Raw genomic sequence first — 18,712 nt, 5'->3', positions numbered from 1 at the left:
TTAAGAAGAGGCCGTAGATTTCGGAGTAGACATCGCACTGATAGATGTGCGCTATCGAGGATGATGCACGTTCAGTTGGTGTTCGAGGGGTTTGAAGAAAGGTAGCCCAGGATTGAATACTGGAGGACCATACTTCATTCGGCGCAGGATCGATAACGGACCGTCGCCACTGAAGTAAACTGATTATGGAGCCGATAGTTCAATATTTATGAGTAGTCAAATGACTGCGTATGAAATACTAATTCTACTTTTAAATACTCAGAATTGGAACTGCTAATATTTTCGGAGCTTGGACCCTAACATCTCTACTTAAATGATTTCATAAATCATGGAGCCCCAGTAACTGAATATTCGTGAGTCGTAGAAAAAGTTTAATTGAAATAGAAATTTTGGTTTAAAGCTCAACGACGTGTAACGACGAAATTTTTACTGGCGGCGGGCATTTGCCACACAGCAGTGAACCACCTCAAATCAAATTACCATGAACACAGTGAAGCGAAGTCAAACCACCTTAACATAATTTACGTTGGTCGATGTAGTGGAATCGGCAAACGTAAACAATAAGCACGATTATGCGATATTTCACAGAGCAGCAAATGTGAACAATAAGTGTGATTAAGCGATATTTCACTGACCCGGCACAACAGCAATCACAGAGAAGAGTATAATCAGCTCTAAATCACAGTTAATGCTCAATATCGCTATAAAAATACGGTTTATTATGAAACCGTGAACAAATTCAACGTAAACAAACTGAACAGTACAGCCAGGTCAACTGGAATACTGCAGCATTATTTGATCACCTTCTTCAATCACGCACGAAGAAAGAATGGTAACAGTACAAAAACAATTCCTTTTAAACGAATTCGTAAATTAGGTTGGACATCATTTCTTCTTCCATCACAAAAAGCACGCTGCATGCTTATACATACAGTCATTCAAAGAACATCGTAAATATGCAATGGTTTTATTTGTAAACGATATAGTTTCGCATCGTATTGAGTCGAGAACACTTTTATCAAAACTGAACTTTTATACACCTACTCGGTAATTTCGTAATTTAAATTTATTTTCCATAAGCCATTATCGCAGAAATTATGCAAAATTCGGTGAATTACATATGCTTATATATAGTTACCACATTAACCAAATATTGTAAAAATATTGTAAGCAGATTAAACAAAATCTATATTTTTGGTGCCAGCACAATTACCATTACCTTTGAAATGGTCGAAGAAAGCGATAGTACCACATCTAAAGAAACCAAAAATGTCGACACATGAGGTTGATGATTTCAGGAAACAGATTTGCAGCTTTCAGGACCTAAATATGCAACAGGAGAAGAGCCCTTCACAATGCATGTAACGAGCGCAGTTTCGATATGCATTGCAGCCGACCATCACCTCTTCATACACATTAGCGTTAGACTCTTTTGTAATCTCCTGAGGTGCATCGATATTTCAATTTTAGCTCATCCGTATAAGCTCTGCTGAAAATTCTAACTAATTCACGAATATTTGGGGATTGCCAACGAGCTGAAATTTTGAATATTAGAGAAAGTATTTATACGCTTGCGGAAAAGCACATGTGGCCATCTAACGTATCTTGGTAACGCTAGAGTTAAAGTTAAAGCATGCTTACCATTTCAGAGATTATTGAGGAAAAAGGTATTAAAATCTAAAATTAATGTAGGCCGAGGTGGTGTTACATCATTTGCAGGAGCGCGAAACTAAACGCGTGCTGTTTTTAACAAACCCGGTTAGTTTAAATCTCAGCTATGAAGAATAGACTATAGTCTATAGTCTGTAGAAGCTAGAAAAAATTAAACACAGATTTTCAACAAATTTAATTATGATAATTTTTCCTGAAGAATCTCATCTCTAGCTTTCTAGATACTATACTAATTTAATCCGCCTGTGTTGAGTTGACTCGGATTGTGTAGCGTACTCCTGCAATCTTCCCAAAATTGTTCTTCGTCCGAGCTTCAAGGACCGATTTGATTCAATAGTAGACGCTTCAAATATAATTTTCCACGAAATGAGGTTCTTTGGGCTTTCCTGACATAGTGGTTTCAGTAGTTAAATAGTTAATTCAAAATAAACAAGCGCATAATAAGCTAGTATGCAACAAAAATATCATTGGGTAGACTCTTTTAGCGAGGGCGTCCAAAATTAATCATATTGCTACCAACCGTGGCTTTTGACCCGGCAATGATAAACTACGCAGAAATCCCCTTTTACCATCCAACTGGTTTACGAATAGGCTTCCATTTCCATTCTACTATTGTGTTTGCTGCAGCAACATTCATTTTCATTCACGAAGCTGCTATACTAGCTACCAATCTCAGCTCGCCTTTGGTAACAATTGCAAAATAAATGGCGACTGTATCAGCACGGGCACGGGCAATCGATTTTTTTATCCAACAATGAGAACTCATTTGTCAGCCCTTTCATGGCATATAGTTTGCGATATTGATGCGAAAGTGGAAAGAAATGTTGGCGTCGATATTCTTGTTTTTCATTCTCACATCAGGGTTACACACATGCTTGAGATCCTGTGGAACAAAGTAACAACAGAGCAAAGCCAAGGCTACGGTTCGTATTATTCGAGCATTACATAACAAAAGTCGAGAAAAAGTTACTTACATCGCAGTTTGATCAAATTTTCGCATTAGAGAGTAAATTCGCTCTAGTTAGAAAAACTTTATAAGTAGATTTCGACTGGTTGGATTTATAGTCTGTGCCAAAGCAAACATTTTGTTCTTTGTATTATGTTTATCCATATATCTTTCGTTTTCATATTTTTAGGATTATAAGCGTTACACCAATTGTAAATTCAAGCTATTCCAACATGATTAAAATTATACCCACTCGGTCAACTGACAATTCAACAGAAATAATCATCACGGAACAGCATGCATTTGTAAACAAAACCATCATCATTTTGAAACTGAAAACTGAAAATCTGACTGTTTCTCACGGAGCTCTGACAGGATTGTCCACTGTGACATGTTGCTTTTGAAAGCTGTTAAAAGCCCTGCGATTTTTTGTTGTTTTGCAGCAACATAGCATGGTCAACACTTTGCAGTTAAGCGCACATTGCATATGTTTCAGCTGCCATAATCTGCATGTCGATGTGGTTTAGCTTACTGCTAAGCACCTAACGTGCATCCATAATCCAGCTAGAATATATGTTTGCTACGGTAGGTAGGAACATACTTTTAAATGGAGTTTTTAACCAAGCAGAAGCACAAGGGTTTGACTGTCCCTTATGCAATAACAGTTGGATGTTTTTCAAAGCTCCTGTCCTGTCCGGTTTACTACTCACCGCTTGGCTATTTACCAACGCAAGTAACAATATTTAAGTAGATTTAGTAAACATGAAACTAATCACTGTGCAAAACATGATATTTGTGAACATGCGCTTATGGTTCGCTTGATTCATTCTATCCAACTGCAGAACCGTTCCTGAGTATAACGAAAAAGTTAGTCGTAAATGCAACAGTTGACAAAACAAATCAAAACCGCATAGTTTTGATCACAAACCATCAATGATTGAAATAAAACGATGTAGGAACAGACGTGCATAAACTAAATTTTCAAATCGAATCGAATAGAAGACACCTATTTGATCGTAAAGGCTAGGGTAGACGCATCATTAGTGTTGGTAGTACCAGTAGTGGTGGAAGCTTGAATTATTCCATTATTTTTGCAGATTTTGGTACAAGTTTGATACTCATCAAATAACACTGTTACTAGTAGTTCGATACTTATCAAACTTGTACCAAAATCTGCAAAAATTATGGAATAGTTCAATGTTCCACCACTACTGGTATTACCACTACTACTTGTGCGTCTACCCTAGTCGTGCCCTTGGGATTGTTGAAGAGAACCATCATCATCGAGTCTCAATAAGAGAGACCCTAGCCCGTTTACCGGTCTCATGATAGGACATTATTCGAGCAAGGTAGCAAGCAAGGTTTGAGGTAGTCGATGAATTTGTCTACCTTGGCTCACTGGTAACGGCGGACAATGATACCAGCCGTGAGATTCGGAGGCGTATTATCAGCGGAAGTCGTGCTTACTATGGGCTCCACAAGCAAGCAATTGCGGTCGAGCAGACTAAGTCCCCGTACAAAGTGCACCCTGTACAAAACGCTTATTAGACCGGTTGTTCTCTACGGGCATGAAACATGGACAATGCTCGAGGAGGACCTGCGAGTGCTCGGAGTTTTCGAACGACGAGTGCTAAGAACGATCTTCGGCGGCGTACAGGAAAACGGAGTATGGAGGCGGAGGATGAACCATGAACTCGCACAGCTCTATGGCGAACCCAGTATCCAGAAGGTGGCTAAAGCTGGACGGGTACGATGGGCAGGGCATGTTGCAAGAATGCCGGACAACTACCCTGCAAAGATGGTGTTCACCTCAAATCCGGTAGGAACAAGACGACCAGGAGCGCAGCGAGCAAGATGGTTAGACCAGGTGGAGTGAGATCTGGCGGAGAGTACTCGGTGTCCGAGGAATTGGAGAGCGGTAGCCCTCAACCGAGTTACATGGAGAAACTTTGTTCAACAGGCTTTGTCTTAGGACGGAAAGCCACCTAAGTAAGTAAGTAAGTTATTCGAGCAAATATCATCTTCGAAATTTTGGTGTTGTGCAAGATAATACTTGTCGCTTTTGCTACGCCAAGGGGGAACCCTCGAAACACTTGCTCTGCAAATGTGGAGCACTAGAACGACGCAGCCTGCAGTATCTCAAAAAGGGTCTATTTTACTGCACAGCATTGGATTGCAGTAAGGTTTGTAATCCATGTTCTAAATCTGGCCACGATTTTTCTTTCGTTTAAAGGTTCCCACTTCATCAGAGTCGCATATATCTCTGGGCTTAGTAGGAATCCAACTCCTGTCTCTCAAGTACCATTACCCTCTCGAATAGGTACCAGAGAGAGCAATACATACCCAGATGATGTCTTGTGCTCGCCAGTATACGGTCAACGGACATCACTCAGCCACAGAATTTCAAGATTAAGGCGTCTTTTTTTTACGAGTAGGGAAATCTGCTTCGCACCTTAGAAGTTACAGTACTATCAGACACCTGAGAAGACAACTGTTTATTCGCCGTTGTCCAGCGGTTTTGTAGCTCAAGTACAATCTGGGTAGCAGCCGTATTGACCGCTCCCCAGACGTCCGAGCTAGAACGCATCCTTTGGACTAAGTTATCCGGAGTAGTGTCCTGTCCGCTCACTGCCTGCATGTTGCTTCTCGCCCCCACAAAACGAAAGCATATAAAGAAAACATGTTCTGCAGTTTCTTCAACATCCACGCATTCGGGACACGCGGGGATACCGCATTCCCGAACTTGTGCAGATGCTGTCTAAAACAACCATGCCCTGACAGAATCTTTGTCAGGTGGAAGTTGACTTCGCCGTGGCGCCTGTCAACCCACCCGGATACTTTCGGAATAAGTCGGTGTGTCCACCGGCCCTTTGTGGAATCAGACCATGCCCGCTGCCAAGTGGTCATCGAGACCGATCTTGTGGTACTCCGTATGCCTCTAGTTCCACGTTGGTTGAAGCACTCAACGTCCTCACTGATGATGACCCGCTAAGACGCAGATTACGTCATGTGAAATTGTGCGATACGCACTCGCCACTCTCAAGCACATGAGACGATATGAGCTTTCCAGCTTGGCTAGATAGCTTTTGATACTAACGCCGATGACCACACCGGCCCGCCATACCTAAGTTATGGACTGGACCACATTGGCTAAAAGCCTTCGCTTGCTGCCATATACCGCAGAGCTATTAGACATCTTACAAGACAATGCCGAAATAGCTGTGGAAGCCCTCTTGCAGGCATAGTCGACGTGGCTTATCGTCGACCATGACTCCCCGCGTTGACCAAACAGTGCAGTCCCCGACGCTGATCTTTGCTTGTTGCACCGACTTGCGGTTGTTGACCACGATAACCTTCGTTTTGTGATGCGCTAGCACCAGTTTCCTGGAGCGTATCCACTCTTCGACAATGCAAAATGGAGCGAGCAGCCGTCAACTCGACCTCTCCGATAGATTCACCGTAGATTTGCCATTTCGGAAGCCGAATTGATTCCTTGACAGACCATTTGTACCCTCCGTGTACTGTGCGAGTCTGTTAAGGATAACCCTCTCCAGCACCTTGCCGGCAGTATCGAGCAGACAGATCGGCCTATATGACGAGGGGACACCCGGAGGTTTTCCCGGCTTCGACAATAGGACCAGGTTCTGTCGCTTCCATCTGTCCGGGAAGTGGCCATCTTCCAGGCATCTACTCATTACTGCCCCGAATAATTCGAGAGCCTCCAAAATAGCCGCTTTAATGGCCATATTCGGGATTCCGTCTGGCCCCGGTGCCTTGCTCACCTTTAGGGATTTAGCGAACTCAATGAGTTCCTCGTTCGTAACCGTCGTTTCCTATCCGACCTCTAAACCGCCGTCGCTCACGTCACTTTGGATGTTCGGCGTGGAGGCCGACCATTATACGCCATGGTCTGAGATACTGGAACGTCGGCCGTGGGACGACTCAGTGGCCTGGGGTCAGGGCCTTGGCTCGTGGCGAGGAAAGAGGCTTTCGATGATCTGCTCTAGCATCTCTGGTGACCGCTCTGCGGGCGCCATCGCGCCCTTGGTCTTTGCCATTAAGACCCTGTAGGCACAGGGCGACAAGTCCTCAACCAAATGATCAGCGTTCGGATCGGGCATACCGCGATCACCGCACTCTCTCCGGATCGCTTCCACAAATACTTCGGGATCGAAGTATGATGTCTTCCATCCACGGGTGGTTGGAGTGTTGGCCCTACTCGCCGCCTGCCGCCTCGTTATCTGACCGACACCATAGCGGATCGCCTGATGGTCACTGTGAGTGTAGCCATTGCATTGTCTACCCTCCAGTCTCCTATCAGACTAGGACTGCCGAATGTCACGTCGATGATAGACTGCGCACCATTCCTACTGAAGGTACTTATGGTGCCGACGTTGGCCAGATCTACGTTGAGCTTTGCCAGAGCCTCAAGCAGAATCCAACTCCTATGGTTCGTGTGACGACTTCCCCACTCTACCGTCACAACCACCGGCCTTAGAACTGATACTCGGTCTACCATCCATGTAAACTGCTCGATAGACCATCTCGGCGGAGCATAACAGCCGCAGTAGAACACTCCACCCGCTTTGGCAACCGCAAATCCCTCGTCTACGGTTGACACAAACTTTTGAACCGGGAACCTGCTTGTCGTTCATATAGCCGCCGTCCCGGACCTATCCGAAACCAAGTTGCCGTTTCCGGCAGGGACGCGATATGGGTCCGAGATGATGGCAATGTCTGTTGCCGACTCGGAAACTGCTTGGTGTAGCAGCTGCTGAGCCGTGCTGCAGTGGTTCAGGTTGAGTTGTGTCACTTGCACATTGCACTATGATCGTGGCTTGGTCGCCGGCACACCAGCCGGGCACCTTGGACCTCCCGTTACGTGCCCCCAGGCCTTATGCCCCTGCTCGAAGCACTGGAAGCAAACCTCCGACTGCTTAAGCACGCTCAGTGGGTATAACGACCACCTCACTTTTAGCCTAGCAGCTTTCAGGGCTTTGTTTCCGTCCGCCAGCGAGAGTCGTATGGTGGCTACCTGGGTCCCGACAGTACGTAGGCAAACCGCCTCAGTTGCCACCACCACTCCACTTTGCTTTTTGAGAGCCTGTACGACCTCGCACACATCGGTGATTTCATCCAGGTTTTTAAGCTGGAGAGTCATTTCTGGTGTGAGAGCACGTACCTGCACTCCCTCCCCGAGCACTCCTTCCGCCTCCGACTTTTATGCGAAACTCTTCTTCGTGGTGTCCTTCTTTAACACGAGGATAATTTCGCCAGTACGTGAGCGGCACATCCGCGCCCAGATCCCTGAGTAGGGCATCTCCTCTCATGGTTTTCAAAACCTCCGAGTATTTCGAATCGTCGGTTTTCAGGATTAGAGCGTCGCCCTTCTTCGCTTGCTTCCTTGTCGGTTTAAGTGTAGCTTCCTTTTTCTTTCTTTTTCTCTTCTTGGCCTTAACTTCGATCCACGGGACACCCGTCTTGGTGCTTCCCGCTGGCTTCTCGTTTGGTTCCGCTAACCCGCTCGCCTACGGGCTTTTATCGATCAGGCGTTTTTTTGGTCCACTAGGGGTGCCATGTGCCATCCCCCGGGGACTGTCTTATACGCTTGGCGGACGCCTTACCGCTGATGGTAGCGCTCTCTGTATCTTTCTCAGCCGCATTGCGACACCCTGTCAATGGGCAGGCATCCGTCTGTACTGACTTCAACGCCTTCACGGTCCCCTTTTTCACCTCTCCAGCACGCGCCACGAGGTCGTTGTGTGTTTTGGTCGCTGCACACAAGGTTCTCCGAAGCAAGAGCAAGCTCTGCTTCAGGTCCTTGGAGAAATTGCCGCAACCTGATGTGAACTCGATGATTACATCGAGCCTGCTGTGAGGCTGCAACCCCCTTAGGTAGTGCGTCTCTATTCTTTCCCATCGCCCTGATTAGCACTGGGCCGTTCATCGCTGTGTTTGGCGTGGTAGGCATACCGCTGCCTTTGCCACCCACACTAGCGCTTTTAGGTGCATCCTTCTCCACCCTTGGTGGAGAATGCTGGATGCTTCGTCCCGCGAACAGGTTTGCGAACAGGACCAGCGACAGGCTGGTCATCGCTGCGCTGCCGTTAGAGCGACAGGTGTGCCGCTTCCCTTTCCGCTTACGCTGGTGCTTCTACTTGTATCCATCGGTGGAGATCTCTGGATTCCACCTCTCGTGAACGGATTATCTAATCCGTTCACGCTCGCTGAAGTTAAATTTATTATGTTTTCATACATATAAAGTTCCACGAGTTGAGGGGAAAGATAAGTCCACCGCATCAGAGCCCCTCACGATGCGGTAAGGGCAGATTACTGTGGGGGGCGCCCTGGAACTCCACAGGCTCCGTTTGCGGCTGAGTATTTATAGAACTCCCCCCCCCCCACCATTCATCCCTCGGCACGGGTCGCATAACACCTTGGGTTAGGAGTTTATCCATTCACGTTTTACCTTTGTTATACTAAACATGCTTCTACTGAGATCCGTCATTTTCAGGCGGAGATTCAGGCGTCTAGTTTGCCTAGACATTCGGTACCATATATTTTGTTACTATATCCCGATCTAAGTATTCTCAGTTTGCTTCGAATTTCCTTAACGCTTTCTAGTTCTACTGCTTGTATGTTACACTATGATGGATATTTTGAACCAGTCCGTTCAGGGAAACGTTTGAGTACATCGCCTACACTGGCTTTGACATTTGCGCAAGATTTTGAGTGTTCTCACCTCGATTTTATGCTGAATTCTCACCCCGGCTCTATGTAGTAATTATTAATCAGTAGCTCGTTCAAAGCTGGGCGCTATTTGTGCCACTCCTGGCATGTGGAAAAAAGTTCCCACTCCATAGTTTCATCATCGTTTCTTAATAACTGTTCCCGTTTACAACCCAAATCTAGGGGAAAATGTAACCTTCAAACATAAATTAATATATGTAAAGGTTCTTTCTTACCGATAATTTATTCCGAAAGCCACTTTTGAAGTGGTGTGCTGTTCTCAGCTTTATCCATCGCACATCTGCGTAGTGTCGTACGGTAGTTGTAATCATGAAAAGTTAACCCTTCATGGACCCGGTTTGATTCTGTGCCTGCAAAAAAATCAGTTATTTATATTCTATTAGAAATCTTGTCTTAAGCGAATGTTTGTGTACTCATAACAAAAATAGAATTTATATTTATAACTGAAATCTTATTAAAGATTTGTCATCTCTAATTTCTTTATCACTTTTTCTTACAATTTTATGTGCTGGCGCTTCGGATCATAAAGAGTTAGTTAGTTTATGTGATATTTATATACCTACAGTTGCATTAGCTTTGTCAGTTTTGACATCAAACATCCAAGTGCTTTTATCGTTACGAACGTTATCCTTGAGACCAGGTGTACTTAATAAAAAACGCTTATTGGTTTTCAAGAATTTGCACGCAAAATATGATTATAAAATCAAATACGAGTAGACACTTTTCAGAGCTGACGCCAACTGTAAGCTATGGTTTTATTGAGTTTCATAAATCCGTTTCCATCGTTTATGATCTGTTGATGTGAGTTATTGGGCGTTATGAATTTGATTGGATTTTGAAGCAACTAAAAATAGGTCTTAAAAAATTCCACCAGGTAGTACCTATCTACCATCGTTCGGGGTAGATGGAGGTAATAATCTTGTTTCATTGCTGTTTGCTAGTTATGATGCAATCATAAAACGCGTTTGAAAAAGGAGATTCATTTACGCCCACTTGTTTACTGCTCGGTACATAGGAAACTGGTAGCCAAAACGGGGATGTACTCAATTCGTGATTCTACAATGCTGGCATTTGAGTTAGATCTTAAAAGGATTTTTACAACGAAACGTGAAACGCATTGAGATAAGCAAATTTGCCGTATGGAAGAAGCCGGCCCGAGGCTGACGAAGCCAAAGTTACAGTTCGCTCTAGTATTTATCTTCCAAATTTGTTGATTACTTTGGTCGTACTAACGAATCAGAGCAAAGTACTGAAGATGTTTCATAGGGTTAAATGGTACAAAATGCACCCCATAAGCAAAACAGTATATTTGTTCCGTGTTTCTTAACATTTACGAGAGTCTGTGACCATTTCTACATATAGTCATCATTACGTGGGGAAAATTTCGTAGACAGAACGCACTAATTTTGACAAGCAGATGTAAAACCCAATACGCAGAACAATTATAACAACGTACATATCATTTCGTGTAGAAAGTATGCAATTCGTAAATCGTAAATAGACTTACAAATCGCAAAAGTGTTGAGTAATGTGATAGGACAAAAGATTTTTAGGTTCAAATAATCGGTAATTAAATTTATTCATTAAATTTTCTTCAAATGTAGGTTAGTGTACAACTATTTTTAATGCTAATTCTAAGACCTATATAACACCAAATAATGTTACATAGTAATAAACAGTTTGAAACAAAAATGTATTGCAAATAAAAAATATTTCATAACTAATAGATTCCGCTTTGCAATTATTGGTGCATTCTTCTCCTCTTTTGTGTTTTGAAGCCTGCAAGTCGTAGGCGAAATACGTATCTGTCAAGAATAAAATATACATAGTAGAATTAAATTGGATAAGTTTTTTTATTTAATTTCCCGGTTTCGTATTCTAGTAAGACGCTTCAAACACTTCAGCCAAATACGGAATAGTTTTTTATAATGGTAGTTTTTACAATCGACGGAGGGGACGGTAGAAGAAAGAAATGAAACAAAGGTGTTTTATAGTACTTCAGGAGAGGCAAGACGTGTAGAGGAAAGAGCGGAAAATTAGGTAAGGGAGCGTCTATTTTGCCTATTATCTCAAAAAATCATGATAAGAACTAATTAAACAGTGTAGAAACTTATTTCCAAATGTTGTCAAAACTTCAGAAAAATCAAATCACATCCACTCCATACTGTGTGAAACGCAAGAATAGTCCATTTTGCACGGTTTCACTCTAAATACATAGTAAAATCTAATTAAACAGATTAAAACTAACTCAAAGGTCAGGGAGTAAACCTGAGTAGCACCAACTCATTTGAGAAACATCAGGAGATTTGAATGTTTATTATTATTTATTTAACTAATTCAACCGGTGAAATAACCTAATGAAAATAATTATTGAAAATTTATTTATTCCTCCAAAAGGCCGTACAACATACTAAAATAAGCTGCTTTGCTAAATATAGTAACTGTCTATCTCTTACTGGTTGCGAAATATAATTATGTGCTTAAAAAAAGCACCTAAAAGTCATTATACTCAATAACTTTGAACACGATTTTTGTATTGCTTTCAAATATTCAACAAAGTTATTCAGTATGTTAAAATACATATTTTCTCTGAAAACTGATTGTCGCTAGGACGCAAAATTAAGGAGTTAAACGTTGTGCAAACCTGACAACTATTAGGTGAAAATACTGCATTTTATTTATAAAAACAAAAATTTTGGTCAGGAGATCACCAAAGGAATCTCAGAGAAAATCTATTGAAATATTTGCGCTATATTTTATTAATAAACATCTCCAAAGACACCACCCTTGAAAAATTACGTATGTTTTACCCAATCGTTAATGTCTGCTTTTTTGCCATTCTGGACCACTGTGCACTGGTGCATTACATACTGTTCTCTCCTGTTTTTGACAGTAGCTAGTTAGAATTCGAACTCTTCAGCCACAAGCGCAGTGATTACTGCGTAATTTGCTGCTACGTTAGAAATACTAGTGTAACTCGATTATCCATCATGTTGTTTTATTTTACATTTGGGGCAATTGAATCAATTATTTTTGGTTTTCTCTACCCGAGCAGGAGCGAAGAGCAAAATGATATCAAAATGTGTTATGGAAATCGAATAACACGTATCAAAATTTGGTCTTGTTTTGGCTGACATAGTTGGTAAAATAACAAAAAATTATATCAAAATTTTGCTCCTTTAAGGCCAAAAGAATAACTACTTGTGTTATTTGAATAACAAAGCAATAACATGACTGTATTCAGAATTTAGAATAACATATTTTAGTATTATTAAGGTATTGAACAACAAATGCAGTAGTATATGAGATATTGAAAAATCATTTTATAAAATATTTATAATCTAAAATCTCTTTAATCAATAAAAAAATTGTATGAAATATATCGAATGTCATTTCTAAGGCCAAAATAAGATATGATAACAAAATCAGTTGTTAAACTCATCTTACAACCACTGTTTTATATATCTACTCAATAACAAAATGTGTTATCAATGTATCTCCATATCTATTCAATAACAAAATATACCATTATAACACAGTTTGATATAGATGTTGATATTGATTTTATATTATTTTGCTCTTCGCTCCTGCTCGGGGTGCTTGAAGAGGGTCCACTAATAGCGACATATTTTGCATTGTGAACCGTATAATGGACCCTCACTTATTTAATATGTCGATTTTATAGCATTAATCATCAAATGCGGCAGAAATTTTGTAATTTGAACTGTGTGGTATGTTTAGTACTTTCCGTTTCATGTCATATATACTCGGAAATAAGAAGTACAAACTAATAAACCCCGAAATTGTACGTGAGGTCCACTATAGGTTAACTTGGTAGAACATTTTGTGTGTAGTAAATTTTTCTATCATATTTATAACGGAGTTTGATAGAAATATCAACTTGAGCTACAATTCTGTAATATTGTTGTTAGAACCATCTGATAGGGTCTTATTTATCAAACATAACCGTACAACTAAAATATGAATTCAAAAAAAAACTCCTACTCTCTGATTACAATATTCGACGTGGACTGACTTCTAACTTCAATTATTTGAATTAGGTATAGAAGAGAATTTTATATATATTTATTTTTATTTGTCTGAAGAACTGGGACAGTTTTTATTCAAAGAAGGGTTTGAAAATTAACCTGAAACCTCTATATAGAAATATTCCGAAAAGCCAAGTTAACTCTTAAATGCCTTGGACACTTTACTTTTTGTTCTTACAAAGTATAAAAATTACCTTTTTGCCGACCGGTTTATACTTTGTAAGAATAAAAAGTAAAGTGTCCAAGGCATTTAAGAGTCATTCTAGTTCTTACGTTAGCACGACTACGTAATTGAAGCCAAGTTAACATTAAATGCATATAGGGTAATGGAGAATTCCATTTCGAATACATAATTGAGTCCTACCTGTACTTGAACTGGGGTTGCTATCGTTTCCAACCCACCTGCTCTCATCGAAACGAAGAACAGAATAGAGAATATTTTCGAAGAGTAATTTAGTTTACATAATTGCTGCTTCAATGCAATTAGCTGTGACTAAGTGAATTTATAATTGGCGGGATTCCACCAAGATCCACCTACAAACCTAATAAAACGCACCCTATTTCTGCCTCGTTAAATTATCTACCTTCAGGCTTGGCGTTAGAAAGTATAATAGGAATTTACGGCACTGCAGAAAAACAAAATTAAAAAAAGTACTTCGATCGCTGTAGACTCAAGTAGAACAGAAATGATTTATTTTATTTCTTAAGTTTTTCGTTTCGAGTTTCTTCACCTCGGGCGGCCGGTGATATTTGCAAGGGAAAAACATTAAAACTGCGTTCTTGTCCGGGCGAGATTGACCAATTATAAGATTCCAAGAATAGCTTTAATTTTATTATAAATATAATCAGCTGATATGCAATGTTAATCATACTATACCAGTACGACTATTTTTACGTTAAGAACTTTCTTCCAGAAATTTATTTCTTATCCAATCTATCTATTTACTTTTTTTGTTAGATTATAGTCACTTTAACAGCTTGGGTCATTCGTGACTTCTGCGGGGTTGGGATTTGAACCCGGGTCCTCGGCGTGAGAAGCGTGAATGCTAACCACTACGCCGGGACTGACCCCTTTATCTATTTATGAGATAGATAGATCATAAGAGATAATATTATAAGAGATATATAAGATAGATTATGTATAAGAGGGTTGCCTCTTTGACTGTAGCCAAAACCTGGTCTCTGATAGGACGTCATGCTTTCATAGCAATGGGTTTTATTCTTAGTCACCTCATTGCTCGACTGCTGGGCTACTCGCTTGCTTAACTGGTTAACTAGACTGCTCGACTGGACTGATCGACTAGAATGCTCGATTTGATTGCTCGACTAGACTGCTCAACTGAACTGATCGACCTAGCTACTCGACCCAACTGCTCGACTGGACTGTTCGGTTCGACTGCTCAACTTCAACTGCTCGATTGGACTACTCGACTGGACAACTTGATTTAACTGCTCGACTTATCCATTCGAACCGAATGCTAGACTGTTCGATTCAACTGCTTAACTACCCAAGTAACAAAGGCTTTATTACACTCTTATAATGGCATTTAAGATCAAAATTGGTCATGAAGACCGCCGTAAGAGTACAATAAAACTCACATGCTTGGGGAGACTATTCGATTAAACTGCTCGACTGAACTACTCGATTCAACTGTTCGATTCAACTGCTCGACTCGACTGCTCGACTCAACTGCTCGACTCAACTGTTCGACTGAACTACTAGACTTAACAGCCCGACTGAACTGCTCGATTCGACTGTTCAAATCGGCTACTCGACTCATTACTCGGCCTGACTGCTTGATTCAACTGCTCGATGGGCCTCTTGATTTAACTACTCGACTTAACAACTGTGATTCGACTGTGACTAAACTGTTCGATTAGACTGCTCGAATCAACTGCTCGGTTGAACTAATCGATTTAACTGCTCGACTAGACTACTTGGTTCAACCGCTCGACTGGAATACTCGACTTAACTGCTCGACTTAACTGCTCGACTAGACTACTCGATTGAATTGCTTGACCTGCTCGACTGGATTGCTTGACTGAACAGCTTGATTCAACTGCTCGACTCGATTGCTCGACTCGATTGCTCGACTCGACTGCTCGACTCAACTGCTTGATTCGCCTGCTCGACTCGCCTGCTCGACTCGGTTGCTCGTCGCGATATCAACGTGCCGCATGTAGGGGTTTTTGGGACCATGGAAGGTCCTTATGATGGTTAGAGACCCCTCCCTCCACTAAAATTCGAGAACTAATCAAGCAAATGGAACAAAATTTGGCATGTGGGTGTTTTTGGAGACAAGATGTTTTTCTATGGTGAATTGAGACCTCCCCTCTTTAGAAGAGGAATGATGATAATGGAGCCCACCTCATTCCCCTACAAAGGTTTGAGGTAGTCGATTTATCTAATAGATAATTAGTGAATATACATTTGAACCAGGTAAGCAAACAAAACGATCTGGTTTTTAACACAGATATAAATTCCTGCGATAGTATTCAAATACAAGTTACAACTATTAAAAATATATGATTTTTCAAGTTATTGCCAAACCAAGAATCTCCAGTATCAATTTGCAACCTACTGTCAGTTACCAAGATGTTCATATCATTTTGGTCAAGCCGATACCCAGTTTAGCCCGCTACTAAGTCGACGCAGTCCCGACGAGGCCATTCCCGCTGTAATCAGCAAGCAAAGCAAAGTCCAACCTTCAACTTAGTATGAGACTTATAAGGGCATCCCCACCCAGGGAAGTCAAGAAAATTTCCAACCCGAAAAAATCCTTGACTGGCTAGGAAAATACACATCTAATAACAAGCAGAAGCATCCAAATCTTCCTGAACACTCACGAATTTGTCAATTACTAGTAGTAGGGTCATATATTTCTAATAGAAAGAACAGTCAAATTTAAAATCAGTCCTCTATATCTGTTTAACACGCGCGGTTCTCAAACCTTTGAAGACTACTCTATTTTTTTTTTTTTTAACTACATCAACAATTACAAAATCCATCATCACCATGGTGACGAACATAATAGTTTTAATGTGCGTTATTAATCTCTAACAAATACTTGATTAACAAATGTCCAAATTAAATAATCAGTAGCGAGAACTTCGTCAAATATTATTTACATAAAAAAAAAATATACTAAAAAAACTCAAAATACAGCCTTTACGTGTGAAATGCATTGTCTCTTAAATTCTGATAGCGTCGTTGTACGTCTGATGTGCCTAGGTATCGAATTATATATCTTAATTCCCTTAAAGAACAAAGAATTTTGAGAAGCACTAGTTATAAAATTAGGTGTTCTAATCTCTGCCGCATTTCTAGTATTATATCTATGGATGTCACTTCCCCTTACAATTCGATCACACAAATATCGAGGCAGCAATCCATTAACTACTTTGAATATGAACACCATTGTCAAGAAAACAATTCGTTGCTTCACCGACAACCATTGCAAAGCGTCCAGCATCAACGTTGAGGAAGTGAATCTATTGTATCGCAAAATCAAACGCATGATTTTATTTTGTAAACGCTGTAACCTCGATATTTGTGATTCATTCGCTAAGAATAATATGGAAGTGCAAAAATCTAAGTGGGGAGAGATGATTGATTTATAGAGATGAATCTTACTAAAAGTATTCAGCTCTTTTTTCAAACGACAGAGAATCCCGTACTTCTTGGCAATTTTTTTGATGACATTGTCAATATGGGTATTGAACTTGAGTTTGTCATCAATAATTACCCCAAGATATTTAATCTCGTGTACCCGTTCAATGATTTCACCGTCAATCTCTACATCAACGTGATCATTCAAACGGTTGCGCGATATTACCATGAATTTGGTTTTACTGGTATTCAACTTCAGTTGTTTGAATTTCAACCATCTACTCAGCGAGCGCAAATCTACATTCAAGTGTGTTATGGCATAATCGAGATTTTTAGCTGCTATGAACAACACAGTATCATCAGCGAAAAGATTGATGTCACAGAAACGTAAGACTCGTCTCATGTCATTAATGTACATAATGAATAATAGAGGCCCTAATACACTCCCTTGGGGTACACCTAGAGTGTTCCTCACGGGATCTGAGATAAAATCATTAAAAATTGTCTTTTGAGTTCTGTCACATAAGGGAATTATGACCCCTCTCCCCTTTAAGAGGAGGGGGGGGGGGGCTTCCATACAAATGAAATACAAATTTTCTCATAACTCGAGAACTAATCAAGCAAATGGAACCAAATTTGGCATGTGAAGGTTTTTGGAGGCAAGAATTTTTTCTATGATGAATTAGGACCCCTCACCTTTTAGGAGGGGGGGCTCCAATACAAATGCAATACAAATTTTCTCATAACTCCAGAACTAATCAAGCAAATGGAACCAAATTGAGCATGTGGGTGTTTTTGTAGGCAATTTTTTTTCTATGGTTTCCGCTTTATTTTATCAGGCTAAGCAATGAGGGGAGTTTTTTTTTCTACTTTACTGTGAGGAAAATTTGTATATTAAAATACCCATGAACTCCTCAGACACTTGCAAAACACTACGCAATACGAAGTTTGTCTGGTCAGCTAGTATAGATATAAAGAAAATTTGTTAAAAACGGGTCTTTAATTTTGAAAAAGAAGATTTTCTCATTCATCGAGGGTTTCAGATTTTTTTCTGACTTAAGATCAGTTAAGATCAGTTAAGATAACAGCCGGAGTTCTATAGGGCTCTCATTTAGGTCCTTTACTTTTCATTTTATTTGTCCCCTCTTCTGCCGTGTGAATCTCGTTGTATGATCATCAACATCGAAGCACTTAAAAAAGAGGAGAGATTGCTATCATGCGTAATAAAGTTAAGAAATATTCATTCGTGCTATGTTCAAGGATGGTTCGATCACTTTGACTCAATTTTGATTCATTTGACAGTAGCGTCTCAGCCGAGCAAAATTCGACAAAGTGATGTATGGGACATTTGTAGAAATAGTTATTATCTACAATTTTTCTAAACAAGGTTTTGCTGTATCTTTTGCACTTACGGTGCTACAGTGCTAGTACCTCTTTACTAACTAAGTAAACGTTCATTTAGTCACTAATGAGTTACTAGCATTGTAGCTCCGTATCGACACAAGATACAGCAACACTTTATTCTTCAAAATTGTAGGTAATAACTTGTTCTATAAATGTCCCATATACCACTTTACCAAATATTGCTCGGTTGAGACGGTACTGTCAAATGAATCAAAATTGAGTCAAAGTGATCGAACCATCCCTGGCTATGTTAAATAGCAAACCAAGTAAATTCACTGATTT

This window comes from Sabethes cyaneus, chromosome 3 (assembly GCF_943734655.1).
Source record: "Sabethes cyaneus chromosome 3, idSabCyanKW18_F2, whole genome shotgun sequence".
Lineage (NCBI taxonomy): Eukaryota > Metazoa > Arthropoda > Insecta > Diptera > Culicidae > Sabethes > Sabethes cyaneus.
Note: the sequence above shows the minus strand (reverse complement) of the source record.